The sequence below is a fragment of the Marmota monax genome, unplaced genomic scaffold (genome assembly GCF_021218885.2).
Source record: "Marmota monax isolate L192 unplaced genomic scaffold, Marmota_monax_Labrador192_F-V1.1 WCK01_AAM20220418_F8-fsc00015, whole genome shotgun sequence".
In the NCBI taxonomy this organism is placed as follows: Eukaryota; Metazoa; Chordata; class Mammalia; order Rodentia; family Sciuridae; genus Marmota; species Marmota monax.
In genome coordinates this window covers 4,698,979-4,715,775 of record NW_026692194.1, presented here as the reverse complement: position 1 = coordinate 4,715,775, position 16,797 = coordinate 4,698,979, and the positions used below count along the sequence as shown (strand labels likewise).

General features: G+C 35.9%; 1 protein-coding gene across 1 annotated transcript in view; it reads right to left on the bottom strand.

Annotated features, from left to right (window-relative positions):
• The window catches only part of Peli1 (pellino E3 ubiquitin protein ligase 1), a 56,115-nt gene extending 39,630 nt beyond the window's left edge, over positions 1–16,485 (bottom strand). The window contains exon 1 of the mRNA XM_046422972.1: positions 16,127–16,485. The gene's annotated coding sequence lies outside the window, so the exon portion shown is untranslated. The remainder of the gene's footprint in view (positions 1–16,126) is intronic.
• Positions 16,486–16,797: the final 312 nt, after the last annotated feature.

Sequence of the window (16,797 nt, the reverse complement as noted above, 5' to 3'; positions counted from 1 at the left end):
ACAAATTTGATTATTACAGCTAACAGGAAAATTAGTTAATATGGTATTTGTTAAAGTAGCAACAAATTTCGATACATTTTCAAAGCACTATTGGTAAAAAGTACTAGCAATTTCCATTTAAAAACAGTGAATTTATATATAACCCAAAGTAGAACTAAATATCATGTAAAAAAAAAAAATCTTCCAAGTTTTTTCCTAGGTCTTTTCTAATTAAGTACTAATTCTTAACCTGGAAAAGGTACTATCAAGAATTATGGACATCTGTTTTGTTGTCCAGAAAATTCACGCCTCATTTGGTATAATGGTATCATCATTTCATTTCTGGAGGAAAACTCTTTTTTACTTTCAGTTCGTGTCTGGTGGAGACTACACCCTCAAACTTGGCTGTGCGTTAACTGTCTCAAAAACTTGAGCTTCATGTTCCTCTGGCCACAGGGGAATGGACCAGCTAAGAGCCAATAAGATGCAATAAGACTTTGCCAAGGCTTCTAGGAAAAAGATGGTCACTCCTTTAGTTACTTGTGACACTGTGAGGTTTTAGAAGGTAAAGGAATAGAAGCTACCAGGAACACTAGATTAGAAAGCAACACTGAGGAAGCAGTCCTTAAAAAGGTAGAGAAACGGAGTCCTGATAACATTATTTGCATCTTAAGTGGAGTCATTCTCAAAGACACACCTATCCTGGACCAATTTACACAAACCAATACATTTCCTTTCTCCTTCTCAATCCTGTTGAATTTTCCATTACAGCAGAAAAAGTCTTAACTAATATAAAAACTATTTCAAATGTGTTTGTCTCCCCCAAAATAAACATACTAGGTCCCAGAATTCAGTTCCAAAAGTAAAAACTCTCGTCACAGATGATTTTAGCTTTTTAAAGCCTACCTTCCTCTTAAGGCCTTCTTTCCCTAAATTCAAAGGCTACAAGATTTCATATCTTCTACCTTATATTTTCTCACTACAAAGGACTTTCTTTTCCCCTGCCACAAAGGAATAAAAAACTGACATTGGAAAAGAGAAAATAACAAGTAATGGGAGGAGGTGGAGGGGAAGAGCAAATCATCTACAGAAGCTTTAAATAGTAACCAGATGTGCTTTTTATTTTTACTAGGAGCATAAACAAATATCAGAGACTAAAGCTTAAAAAAATAAGCAGATTCAACTACATAAAGATTTAATACAAAGACATCAAAATACTAAAATCAAAGATCCTATTCAAAAAACAGCTGATGAAAATTAAAATTCACAGAAAAACTTGTTGGGAAATTAAAATGTCTTGGACTTTTAAAAACAGGCAAATCATTACATAATGTCAAGAGATACCAATTAATTTTATTTATAAAAATTCTTGATTTTAAACACACTATGTGGTTATGACACACTATTGAACCCCCAAGTCATTCTGAAAATGTTTAGCAAAAGAAGATTTAATACAGTAAGTAAGTCACAACAATCAAAGTCATTACAAGAGTAATGTAAAATTAGTACTTCCACTTTCTAGGGATTTTGGTGACATAACCACTAATAAGAAAAAGAGAATGTATATGGAACAAAATGAAATTAAATGGAGGTATATTCTTAGGCTTCTCAGATGGTAGCAAAGTGAGATTTTATGTGCATATTTTTGTATCTTGTACATCTTAAGCACTAGGTGTGAGTGCTAGAATGCATTACCATACTCTTCTGATCACAAGGAGACCATTAATATGGAGTCTGTAGGCAAACTGATGAAATAAATTATTATTATTTGAGATGATATAAAATGGAGTAGTTAAGGGAGTTCTGGAGTCAGATGTCTATGTCCAGCTATTGGCACCATCATTTAATAGTTGTGAGACTTGGACCAACTTCACTGAGGCTCAATTTCTTCACCTGTAAACCTGAGATAATAAATAACAACAACTAACACATTTGCAGTCTTTAAGTGGCAAGCATTTTTCAAAGAGCTCTGTGTACTAATTCTTTAATTCCTAATAATGTTCCTAGGATACAACTAATATTATTGTCTCTGTTATAAAGGAGAGTGAGACAAAATCAGTTTAGTAAGTTGCCTGAGGTCACAGAGCTATTACATCAGTAGGACTGACATCTGGGATTAGAACCTGAGACACCTTGGTTAAGGCTGATAGCTGTCTCCATTATACCCTATTAATATTACTTAACCTCAAAGGATTGTTATGAAACAAACAAAGGTCTAACATATGGTAGCAGCTCTACAGAGGTCTTTAGGCAATCCCTTCCTAATTATCTGAATATTTATATTATCAACTATTTAGAAATAATTAGTATGGAAAATATTTCCTGTTGAAGAAAATTTTTTGGAGTAGGAACAATGTTGGAAATTAGTTTTTATTAAATGTAACAAATTACTTAAAAAAAATTCTATGGTCTGGTACTCTTAGGGCTTCTGGAAATTTACTTTTGAGATACCTGTGGAGAAAGTTAGAAAGATATAAATATATAATCTGGCACCTGGAGAACTATGGGTCATAAATGTAAATCTGGAAATCTTCAATTTATATATCTGAAATGACCTATGGAAAAGAGTATGGAGTAAAAAGGAGAGTCTAATACTATGGTTTCCAAGGTCAGATAAGATGAAGACTGGATTTAGCAAGATGGACACATTATATTAAGTGATCTCCACATCTATTTCAAAGGAATAATTAGATTTTATTATTTATTTAGCATTATTATATATCTTTTAATCAAGAACAGAAAGCACTTGAGATATGTTGATAATTATACTGAGATTTTCATTTTCCCCTCCCCTTCTGCCAGCCTTCATTAATGTACATAATTAACTAATGCATATTATTGTGAGTGAGATATTCAACAGTTATACTATCATCTAATGAAATTTTCTCAATTCCAAGTTAAGTATTAGGTGCTAGGGAGACAAGAAAAAATAGGACTTGTTCTCTGCCATTCAATTTATGCTAGACAATTTAATGTTAATATGTGGCACAAAATAAGTGTTTGGGCACCATGGAAGCAAAGAAATACTCATCCCAGTTTGGAGGGAGATTGTGTTAAGACTGCTTTTATAAAAAACATCTCATTCATTATCTGAGAAACTCTATGTTCCCTAGATCCTGGGAACACAAAGACAATAAGCTTAGATGTCTATAAACATGGCTTATACTTTAGTAAAATATATCCACATATGTTAAAAGAGAAATTGTAATACAATTGAGGTATCAATCAAATAGCAGTAAAAAGTCCTGAGATCCAATCCTAAACCTAGAGAAGATTATATACAACAATAATATTCCAGAGGGACCTTGAATAATGAAAAGATCTTAGAGACACTTATTCAACCCAAAGGGAATAACATATGCAGAGGTATTAAACAGTTTGGAGAAAAACATTATGGCTTAAGCAAAATAATGAAGGAAAGATGAGGGAGAAGCAGCTAGAGAGGCAGGTTTGTTAAACTATGTAAAGACTTTAAAAGCCAAGACAGAATCTGGAACAGATGTTATGGGAAATGGGAAACCAGTGCAGAGGACTAACTTAACTACAATTATATTTTCAGATTTTCAACCTTGACAAACTAAAGTGGTTCCACCCCCTTGCCCTAACCTGTCCTCACCTGGTATCTCTGCTTCAGTAAATGTCACAGCCAAAAATCTAGAAATTGTTCGTATCAGCAACTTGAAAGTCCATCATACTTTCTCTCTCATCTTGTATCCTACCCATCACATCCCCTATCAGTTGACTTCTAAAACATACTCAACTTTCCCCACTCAGGGTTTTTGCTCATGCTTTATTCTCAGCCTGGAACAACATTGTTCTGGCTCTCCGTCTGGCTTCTTCTCATTCCTGAGACAGCTTAAGTGTTAACTCTTCAGAAGGCTTTCTCTGACAACCCAATATAATCCAGGTCCCCTCCTGTTACTCTCTCTCATAGCACCTTGCTCTGTATTGCCGCAGTCTGGCTGGGCACAAAATAACCCAGCCGCCACAAAGCCTTGTAGATTCAAACAGCAACTCTTTATTCCCGAACTCTCACCGGCACTCTACACACACTTCGGGGAACACACTCCCTCCACCGGGCTCCGTGTGGGCTCCCTGTCTCCCGAAACCCCAAAGTAGCGGGCACGAGGCAGCAGGATCCGCCCTAATCCCAGAGCAGGGTCACCTTTCAACCATTCCCTCTAGCAAAATGCCAGTCATTCCGACTAAACTGTGGCTCTCAACACTGTATACATGCTTGCTTTGAATATCTGTCTCTAGTCTACGATTTTCATTAAGAAAGAACAGTCTCATTTTGTTCTTTCACCATATACCCACTGCCTGCACTGCATTCTACATTGTAGATATTCAAGAAATATTTGGTTCATAAAAAAGAATTTTTAGGAAAAATAACTTGAAAGCAATATGGAAGATGTATAAGAAACATGTAAGGACAAGAACCAGGAAGATCAGATAAAAATAACCCAAAAGACAGAGGATGACGACGAGCTGACCTAACATGATAGCAGTGAGGATAAAGGAAAGCAATACTTGGGAAATCAAGGCAGAAATAACAAATTCCTGACAGGCATGTAGTCAGTGAAACACTAACTTCCATCAGGACTGAATGAGATACAAAAGGTATGGAAAGACAAATAAGTCTGACATGGCAAGTATCAAGAATCTGAGTTAATATAAATTAGTAGGCAGTTGAAAATTTAAGTGTGGCACACAGGGGATCCTGGGCTAGGGGCAGATCTTCCCCTCTCATTTTTCTTTTTACCAAACCAAATCAGGATAATAATAATAATAATAACTGAATAATACTGTTCAATATTGTGTGCATGTACAGATATATAACAATGAATCCCATAATTATATATAATTATAATGTACTAATAAAAATACGGAAAAGAAAGAATAAAAACTTTCAGTTTTTGACTACCTGCTTTATGTTTGATATCTGAGGGCTGAATATAGAGACTCTACTATTCAATTATGTTACTACTAACATACTCAGAGTCTTGAGAGATTAAGTAAACTGAGTCAACTACCCAAAGCAACAGAGCTACTAATCAATGGGTGAGGATTCTGAATTCAGTTTCCTTCTACTCAGAGCTCCTTTCTAGCATACTACCTTACCTTTAACTTGAGTGACTACCTTTACTGTTTTTCAGGAAAGGGAAAAACATCAAAATTAAAGGAGTTGTCAGAATGAGAAAATAGGGAACAAATCCATGAAGAAGAGGATTCAAAAATAACAAATTTAGCAGTGATGTTAATGAGATAGAGAGAAAGAAGTAGCATTAAGATGTAAAGACCCTCTAATCCAGAAGAAGATTTGGAAATTACCTAATAAATAAAACTTTAGTTTTGATGTTTTGGTACAGTTGCACAAGTACAGGCATATGAAAAATGAAGAATCTCAAGCTCCTTTCAGATCTAAAGAATCAGAATATGCCTTTTAATATGATCCCTAGGCAATCAATACAATACATTAATGTTTGAGATGCACTGATGTGATACCATTAGATAAGAACATCAATCAGGTTAAAAAACAGTTTGCAGAGCTAGAACTCAGGCCTCTGTGTCTAGCTTTCATTCTTTTTCACAGTGCACACTCCACACAAACATATCACTTTGAACCTGAGGTTTGTATCACAGAACTGTTAGAACTTGAATTTAAATCAAATTATCACTAACCATTTTGATTTGTTTTCATCCCATGTAGAATTTAAAGTGCCCCTGTGAATTTTCTTCAATATTTTGTTTTTAACATTACTACATAAAACATAAACATACTATTCTTGACGGCAAAGAATTCTTATATTCATGCTTAAAGTTAAGCTTTGACCCTGAGCCCTCATTGTAAAGACACAGTAGACTCAGAAAGGAAGATATTTCTTTCAAATCATTTAAAGTCATGGAATCTTGAAGTTGGAAGAGACCTTATATGATTGGGATAACAAACAGATTTCACCTAGAATACCAACTATATAGTTTCTGACAGTGCTGTATCAAAAAGAAGTCTGAATATGGTTTGGAATCCATCTTTAGTTATTATCAACCAATGGGCTGCTTCAAAAGAGGACATAGGTGCTACAGATTAGCTGATCTTGTAAAGATAAAGAAACTAGGGCCCAGAGAGGCTAAATGAAATATATGATATCACATATTTAATGGACCAGTACTCTAGTTAGGTCTCTTAACTTCAGGTGTAGTAGTTTTTATCATATATCTACTGCTTTTCCAGATACATTTGTTCAATTTTTAAAATTCCTTTTCAATTAACATACAATAAAAGTCAAACCAATTAAAATTTAACTGGAAATAAACCCTTATATGGTTTTATTAGGTATTAAAGAATTCATAACCCAATAATAAAGCACACATGTAAATACACTTAAGGATTTAAATGAAGCCTACAACCTCTTGGTTGTATTATTATGATCAATGAATGATCACTGACTAAGGTTGCTTCCTAACAATTTTACTTCATGGTGAATTTTTCCATATGACAACTCTTCTTTATGGAGTTTAGCCATGATGACTCAGGGCACCTAGATGCCATAAAGGCGCTTTCAATTTAAGGGGTAGGAGGAAAATGAGGGGGCCTACTGAATCATTAACAGCCTACTCAGTTATGAAACCTTACAAATTCTTTTTGCAAACCATTTTAAAGGCAGCTTGGAGGTAATTCTGTCAAAAAGCCTTAAAGACTAGTCTAACAGATGAACTATGTAAATAAATCAACACACTACTTCTAAAAAAGATACAAGTTGCTTTTAGCAAAATGTGATTTTGTTGAACAAATTTCAGTAGTGAATTAAAAGAAAAATGTTTGGTATCAATAAAGTTATAGATGTGCTCTAAGTTCAGCAGTTTAAAATTTATCACAAAATTTAAAGTTCACCTCAAAATTCATCACAGCTCCTTTGGTAACCTAACAGGACTAGTTCAGAGACAAAATCACCCTATTTTAAATAAAAATTACAGTAAAGCATTAAGTACACTTAAAATGCTTTCTGATACATGAAGTCTGCACATAGGGCTGTGGTTTCTAATTAGATACAGTCACTACTCTACAAAAGATACATGTTTTAACACACTTTCTTATGAATGATAACTGATTTTATACTTTGGATGTTCTAGATGATGGTAAATTTAAAGAATGCTAGTGAGAAACAAGTAGAAGAAAAATCCATCATGCTAACTAGGTCTAAAATGACAGAAAATCAACTTTTAGTGCTTCCCGTACATGCATATCATTAAATCTGACTTAAACCCAGAGGAACATTAAGTACAGAGGACAGTATATGCTAAGAACCAGGAATACAACATTAAGGTTTTAAAGAACAAATTGTTTTCACTCACTGTAAAAAAAATAAAATTGAACTCAACTGTGCCTTCTAAAGATTAAGCCAATCTTAAATGTTGAGCACTACCAACATGCAACTAGGAAAATCAGAGTCAATCACTTCATAATTCACTTTATCTATTTTTTTTTTTTTCTTTTCAGTTCAGGGGATTGAACTGAAAGGTACTCTAACACTGAGCTACATCTCCAGTCCTTTTTATTATTTTGAGACAGGGTCTCCCCACATTTTGCGGGCTTGTCTCAAGCTTGCGATCCTCCTGACTCAACCTCCCAAACTGCTGGGATTATAGGCACATGTCACCATGCCCAACTTTGTAATTCATTCTTGTGGAGGGAAGAAGTTATAAACTTCACCACACTTACCAATCTTCTCATCATTTCTACTTGACTGTCAAAGAAAAGCTCAATAGAAATCCAGAGAGTTTTTGTCATCAGGTTGTGTACGATCAACTATAATTATGATCTTGATGAAATACCCAGTTGTTTACCATTTTGGGGAAAGACAAAAAACACTAAGAACTGGAAATAGCTTTTGAAATTCCACTAGGCTGTCAATTCCATTAAACTTTGCTAGTTTAGGTATATAGATTCTGGATGGATACAGGATTAATTACTGGGCTTTCAAATCATTAAGTCTATTACTGTTTCCTACATTATTGAGTTAAAAAATATTGTACTCTGCAGGTCAAACAGTTATCTAGCAGTGTCTAGCTGATAGAATACATTGTTTCTACCAGAATACACGTTTAAAAAAGGGGTGGGGGGATCAAGGAAAGTTAAGACAGAAGAAGTAAGGCTCAAATAGGAAAAGTGTTATACTTGCTATCTGCATGTTACTTTTTAGGCACTTAATTCATTTTAGGTCCACTTTGAGATACTGTGGAAGAGCAACAGGCATGACTAAAGATGGTGAAGGACCATAGACAGAGATAGTGGCAGAATAATGTAAAAATGAAAACGAGAAAGGCAGGGACATGGAATTATGAGTTATCTTGCAATGCACGAATTCAGAGTAACCATCTAAAATCTGTTGTTGCAAAAACTTGATTGAATTTTCAAATAATTCTTAATCTTAATGTTGAAGTAAAAATAAGATATTCTTTTAGCAAAGCAACTTCTTTTCTCTAAATACAAGTTTTATTATTTTCATTCTCTAATTTGAGTCTTAGCTCATTAGGTCATAGTCGTGTAAGTAGATCCAAGTTACAAGAATTATCTCTGGCAATGTTTACTATTTTGCGACAACCATTATTTTCCCTTCTTTCCTTTTTTTTTTGTTCCTTATCCCCTCTTTTTTCTTCCATTACAAGTTATTTATTTGTTCTACATAAGTGGAAGTAAAAAACATTCATGATTCAACTACCAAATCAATAGACTGAAAGCTATTTCTAAAATAAGCATACTTCAGTATGATTATCACAGAATTTCACAGTCCTTTATGAAAAACTGCCATTTTTATTTTACAGATGAATCAAAGATAGCTTTTTAAAGACTTTCAGAGTCAATGGAAAGCCCAGGAATTAAACATGAGCTCTGTGTTTCACACTAATAGGCTAGTGTTTAAAACCCTTTAAATAATCCAGTCTAGCAGATCAATCCTGATGGTATGTACAGTGTATGAAGAATGGGTCTGGTTATCTATTTACATATACACATGCATATATACATATATGTACACACATATACACCAAAGGGATAAAAACTAAATGAATTGGCTTGATTCCTAACAGTTTACTGAAAAATGTTTAAAATAGGAAGCTTTGTTAAAGTATTCCTTTTATGGTTATGTACATATGGTCTTAGTGATCACTAGATAATTTCCTATATAATAACAGTTCACAAATTCTACTCAATGCCATTAAATTCTAAATACTACTGGTTAAAAATTCAAATGGAAAAAGTTGTGTTCTCCCACTGCTATACATTATGTGTAACTAACTAAAAATCTTATTTAAAAAAAATTTTTTTTTTCTTTTTCCTTTTTTTTTAAATAATTTTTTAGTTGTAAATGGACACAATGCCTTTATTTAATTTTTATGTGGTGCTGAGGATCAAACCCAGTGTCTTCCACATGCAAGGTGAGCACTGTACCACTGACCTACAACGTCAACCCTAAAAATCCAAATTTATCAAGTGTTTTCGTTGACATTTAAAAACATCTGGGGTTGGGGATATAGCTCAGTTGGTAGAATGCTTGCCTAACATGCACAAGGCTCTGGGTTCAATCCCCAGCACCACCAAAACAAATAAACAAACAAACAAATTGGTCTGTATTCTTATTTTAAAAATGTGGATGACAACCAATTTTCTATAGTTTTTTAAAAATATTGTTTTTTTAGTTGTAGATGGACACAATATCTTTATTTTATTTATTTATTTTTATGTGGTGCTGAGGATTGAACCAAGTGCCTCACACATGCTAGGCAGGCGCTCTACCACTGAGCTACAAAACCAGCCCTTTCTATAGTTTTAATAATAAAGATTTAAAACTTGAAACAATTACTGATCTGAGTAAAAAATACAAGATTCATCTATCAACAATGTACATTAGTCTTTCAATTTCCCAATTGTCCACCATAGCAATAAGTTATACAATTTTTTTTACATTTTAAAATGTCATCTTTTTAGTCTTGAATGTATGATATAAATGAAACATCTGCAATGACTGCTTTGAGTATTTAAACATTAAGAAATGCACATGGGCCAGAAGTGGTGGTGCATGCCTATCTATAATCCCAGCGATTCTGGAGGCTGAGACAGGAGGATCACCAAATTCAAGGTCATCCTGAGCAATTTAGCAAGGCCCTAAACACCTTAGCAAGACCCTGTCTCAAAATAAAAATAAATAAAGGATTAGGGATGTGGCTCAGTGGTTGAATGTCCCTGGGTTAAATTCCCAAAACCTGCCCCCCTCCCTCCAAAATCACATGGACTTGTTTTCATTTGTGTTTAAAGTATTAAAATTTAAATATCCAAATGAACTTAATGCCTTCAAACTAGTCACACACAGAGTATTATACCCTTATTCCAAATGACGCTACAATTGTCCAGAACATTATTAAAATTCCTGTTTAGTCTATGGGTGGATCTGATTTTTAGAAACAGAGTTGCCTTCTCAGAGTGGATCCAATTATTATAAATACCCTCAAGTTATTTCCTATATTCTGTCAAAATCTTTTGAGTCATATCTGATAAATAAGATGAAGTATCATGTGGCTCATAACCCCTTTTTCCTTAAAAACAAGGAGTAAATACAAAGTAAAAAGCTATTTTCATGTGTGGCTTAGACTGGCTTAAAAGGCAAGCAAAAAAAAAAAAAAAGGACTAAAAATATTTTGAGTAATGTTAGTATTACTAAAGAAGTGTATAGCTTCCATGGTGACTCCTCTAAAATAGAAGACTTATTTTAGGTTAGTGTTTCTACATTAAAACAAAGATGGACTAGTCCTATTCAATCTACTCTTTACTACCTTCTCCTTACCATTGTGACTTTATTATCTGATAACTCTGTTTCAATCTGTTCCATCCTAATCTTTCAGTTTCTTATAGTCTAACACCTCCCAACCTGTGCCCAGAACCACTGTATTTGCTATTCATTCTGTCTGGAATGTCTTGCACAAAGACTACCTACAAGTCTCATTCTTACCTCCTTCACTTTACTCAAATATATATCATCTTCTCAATGAGGTCTTTTCTGAAAAGACCTTGCCCTTAAAACTACATCCTCCTCCTATCCCTTACTTGTGTCCCACATATTCCCTCTTCTTCCCTGCTTTGTGTGTCATGTGTGCATAAAACCTGATGGAAATTTTCCAACACACAGAAGTGGAAAGAATATGTATCTATATGGCATCTTCCATCAACAAAATATATAGTCAATCTTGTTTCAACCATATTCTCACTTCTAAATTATTTTAAAACAAAAAAATCTAGATATTTTAATTCATATATTTCCATAAGGCAAGGACTTAAGAAAAAAGGACTAAACATATTTTGAGTAATGTTAGTATTACTAAAGAAGTATATAGCTCCCATGGTACCTTAAAAGTCAATAATTCCTTCAAATTAAATATCCAGTGTTCAAGTTTCCCCAATTTTTCATAAACGTATTTTTAAAGTTAGTTTATTCAGAGCAAGATCTAACTTAGGTCCTTTTATTGCATTTGGTGGATATGCCTCTTAAGTCTCTTAGAAGTCTTATAGTTTCCCCCCTCTCTTGTTTCTTGCTATTTATTTTCTGAAGAAACCAGGTCACTTTTCTTGAAACATGAAATATTTTACTGATTTATTTTATTGTCTGAGTTTTGTTATTAGAATGTAAACACCAGGAAGGACAGATTTTAGTCTGTGTGACATCAGTACCTACACCAGTCCCTGACATGTAAGAGCATCAAATAAATAATGAATATTTGGCACTCATTCTAGAAGTCCATTGCCTATCCAATAGCAAAAATTGCTAAGCACAGCCCTCGTTATTGCTATATCTGAATTAGGAACCCCAGTTTTATAAACACAGCACTCTAGGCAGTGACCATTAGCAAGTGAATTTGGTACCCAAGATGGTACCTATTTGTTATCCCTGCTTTAGACATCTTCAGAAGTGTACTTCTACCCCAAACAGATTTGAATGCACCTTCTAGGCTGAAAATTTAGCATGATAAACTGCTGAATGTATTTCTTGTTAAGTATGTTTAAACATTTCATAGCTTATTTTAGACAGTTTGGGGAAAAAAATGAACTGCAGCCAAAAAATAATAGAAAAAGAAACTACAGATGATGATGGGAAACTGGGGATACTACATATTTTTAGAATTAGCAACATCCCAAGAGATTCATTACAAAATAAAAATCAGCAACAAATGCTTTGAGAAGTAAATTACATGTGTATTGAATTAATTTTTTTAAACTACATGAATGGTCAAGATTAACTAAGGGATGATGACAGATGTGAGGATTTTCCCATTTATATGCATAAGCAACACAATCTATTTTTCTCTAAATGGTATTTTGAGGTATAAAAGTACTACAGGGGTGAAACTATAGTACTATGTAGAATCCATTTCTCTGGAGTTTACTGTCAGCAAGAAAATATAAAACATTTTGTACAACATTCTGAAAAAATAAATCTTCTCAGAATCATTTACAATTAATTTCTCTTAAATCATCTGATGAAACCCTTTCTCTCCAAATTTATTGGCGAGAATAAACAGATGTTTATGTTTCAATTACCTATTTCTACTAAAAAAGAAAAAAATCAGAAATTCCCTGGCATTCACTCCAGCAATCTTGTTTTCTCTTTAGCACTTTCAAATTCATTCAGCAGCAACAAAAAATCATTTAGAACCTTCTAAATGTAGTATGTTGGGCAACTATTTTCAACGTTTGAAAGAAAAAACATGGAGAAGTGATCATTCAAGATAACATGAAAAAAACTAGTGGCAAAACCTGGAATCATATCCAGATCTTTCAGTGATCAATATTTCTTACTTTGAAGTTCCCGCCTTTCAGTCCCAGGAAAGTTTTTCTCTAACAGAGGTCAACTTTAACAAAGAAGAAAAACAATAAACCACCCACTACCACAAGCAATAAAATCTCCAATAACCCAAATCCCTTGAAAGAAAGAATACTATTTATTTCTGTGTAATATATTTAGAAGGAATCTGGGAAAGGTGCTACCAATCTATAAATGGAACAAATTGAAATGCACTGTTTATAGACTTCCTCAACTAGAATTTTGTCTCTTATTTATATGTGCTGCTGGGAATCTTTAATATTGACCCTTTAAATTTGTCTTATCATTTTCTTTCTTTCTTTTCTTTTTTTTTTGGTGCTGGGAATTGAACGCAGGGCCTCAAATATGCTAAGCAAGTGCTTTAAGCTACAATCCCAGCCCCTCCATTGGCTCTTAAATCTTCTTTATTTTCCTCAGCTAAAAGATAAAATTGGAATAACACAATTTTTCCAAAGAAACTCCTAAAACCACCTCAGTGCTATCATATATTGGTCATTATAAAACTTTAATATACACAGTTAAAATATATACAATAAAATAATTCTATAAATCTTTCTGACATAGTACTAGGATAGACCTATACTGCTATTCCAAGATAAAATGTATGTATATATGTAGAAAAGACAGTTTTCAACTCTAACTTTTGCCTTAAAATTGTTATCTGCTAATACAAGCTTCTGTTGTTCACAAAGAGAATTACTACAATCTTTATCCCTGGAGCTACTGGACAACCACAATAAAGTATATTTGGAAATGAGAATTTTTAAAATACAATTGATGTTCTGACAACCTGAAAGGAAGCTGAAACTAAGTCAAATGGAAACATCCTTAATCTTCCCCTCAAAACTTGCCCAAGTGGCACTCAGCAGTATTAAACTCAGTTTCCCATTGAGTACTTTTCAGTCATTTGTTTTAAGGGAACTCAAAAGAAATAAGGACACCTGCAAAACCAGACTTCACCAAGTCCACAATGACTTCTGCCTTTGGAACTCTAGGGACTAAGTAAAAACTCTGTGCTACAAGCTTCCTTAAAGTACAAATGCCACTGTTAAATCTGGTAAATACCATAGGAAATACTTAACACAACTCTAAGGTTATTAAATGCCAGGTTTTTTTAAGGAGGGCAGATCTGCCACTAAGGCGGATTTCCAGTTAATTTTTTTTCAAATAATACATTACTACCAGGCTAATAAAAATCTAGGTGACAGTTTCTTAAGGGTTTTAACTTTATTAGATGAGGTACGATAACCATTTCACTACATGCAACTTTTTGCATTTAACTGTTCTAATTTCCAATTGTTTTAAACTCAAGACTCTTTTAATAAACTACAGAAAAAGGGAAAGGTTAGAGACTTGAGGGGAAAATAACAAATGTCTAACTTTCATTTTCTGATGTAAACAACAGAATGTAAATTCTGAGGGGTACCTATATCGTACATAATCAAATTCAAGAGAATCTAGGATAAGTGAACATATTCACTATTACTACAGTTCTGATCACTGTTCATCTCAGGAAGAGTTGTAGAAACAATGCTTGATTTAAATTTTTGGTACCTTCCAGTTTGGTATCCAATACATAAAACTACAGAAATAAAAAAAAATTGCCCTCAGCGTCAAGTATTTTACTCCAAAAGTTGTTGATATGAACAAAAAGCAAAGAATTTATATGCTATATTTATTTAATAAGGACAATGTTTTCCTTAAACCCAAAGGGGTCTTTACACTGAGCTATATTCCCATCTCTTTTTAATTTTTAAATTTTGAGCCAGGGTCTCCCTGAGTTGCTAAGGTGCCCCAACTTGGAGAACTTCGGTCTTGGATGTAAATCTGATTACTTTGAGGAAACAGTTCCCTGTTAGGTATAAAGAAACTGTATCAAAAACCAAAAGAGAAAAATTGCCCGAACTTAACCTCCACAATTCAAAAATTTAAATTCACACTAGTATGGAAAATGAATAATAAACTCATTTCTCCTCAATTGTAAGAGTAATATATATTCAATGTCAAAAAAAAAAAAAAAAAAAAAACCAAAGCCATCTCTGAAACAAAAGATCACTTGCTATGAAAACAAAATAACATTTTGCAGAGTAAGAAAAAATAAATAGTTTTTGAACCAATACAAACAGATAATCATTCTAAAGCACTTAATAGCTTCAGTTCTTAGTGCAACCAGCACCTTATGGATAAGGTGCTCCATAATATTTGTGGATACACTATTTGATGATTAAAGTATGGGACAATTGTTGGTGACCAAATCAAGACACATTTCCTTGTGTGTAGTGGCTAAAATCTTGAGTGACATTAACACAAAACAAAACAAAAACCCTATCATTCCTCTCATCTCATGAGAGACTTGCACCTATAAAAATAAAAGTAGATGGTGAATTTATGATTTACAGTATTTTCTCCACTCAGAACATTTTTCAGGAAGTCCTTTGAGGTTTTAAGATTCAAACACTATGCACTAAGAATTATTGTTTGAACTACCTAACAATTACCCAGACTTCTTTCAGACTTCAGTTAACCTGTACGTAAAATGAGCATCTTAAACTTTTCCACGGGGCATTGGAGAACGAGTTATTACTCATAAACGCTTTCAGATCCTCAGACACCAGGAGCGGTAGATCAAGCGTATCCATCCATCAATTAGGGAGCTTTCCGACCTCAGTTTACCCACTGGACGGAAACGGGTGTATTAACTTTCTTGGCAAAGGCCCCTGAGCTGAAATTAATTAGTGTTTTTAAAAATGCTCTGAGATCCAAAGATGAAAGGAAATGTGAGAGACACGCAGAGATGATGACAATCATCCTAACAATAAAAAGAATGACTAACTTGGAAGTCTGTGTTATGTAAGGGAGGAGAAAGAAGTTATCAGATCCGCGCAAACAAAGCAAAAGCCCACTGCCCCCTTTGTTTCTCTTTCATTTCCCTTTGCCTCCCGCCACCCGCAGGGTTCCCCTCCCGCAGCAGGAGAGCGCGGCCCGCCCGGCGCGGGGCCGGGAGTCGGACGCCGCGCGCCCGCTCCCCGGCAGTGGGGGAGGGCGCGTCGGGCCGGCTCCTGACAAAGGCGCTTCCTCCTGCGAGGGCGCGGGATGCAGGCGCCGCAAACTCCGCTCCCCACCGCCTCCGGGCGCGGCACGAGGGCGCGCAGGCGAGCGGGGAGAACCGGCCGGCCCGCCGCAGGGACAGCCGCCGAGGAAGTTGAGAGCCCGCCTTCCCCGCACCTTTGGTTACCCCTGCCGCGACCCCTCCCGCGCTGTGCTGCAGCCGTACTCACCGGACAACTGCTGGTGGCCGGAATGCCAGTGCGGCCCCCGAGACCCAGAACGTGGGGGTGAAGAGTGCGTGCGCGGGGGGCGCGAGCAGACAGCCTGGCGTTCCGCCGCCGCCTGCCTCGCCAGTCGGCCAAGCCCCACGAGGCGAAGTTGACGGCGGAGCCGAGAGCTGAGGAGCCGCGGAGCGAACGAGAGGCGCGGGCCCGCTTTGTGGAGCGCTCCCGGAGGGCTACAGACAAATCCGGTCGCGCCGCACGGCTGCTGCTGTTGCTGCTGCTGCTGTTGTTGCTGTTGCTGCTGCTGCTCGCGGCAGCGGCGGCGGCGCCCCCCGACGGTTCCTCCGCCTCACACTGCCTCTGGGTCACTGACACACACTCAGAGGGAGGGGAGGGGTCTAACAGGAGGGCTGAGCCTGAGGGAGGGGACGGGGGTAGGGCCACAGCGGGAGGCGGTGCCGCGACACCGAGAGGACTCCTGGGAATTGTAGTTCTCCGACATTGTTGTGGAGGACCCAGGGTCCTGGTTCTGAGCTGCGCATGCTCGAAAATGTTCGCGTCCCGCCCCCACACCGTTACCATGGTCACCGACTCTATAAGCGAGCGTATGCAAAGGATTGTTGACTAAACAAGGCCTGTCCTGTGTCTTAGTGTTGTTGAGGAACCGTCCCATAGCG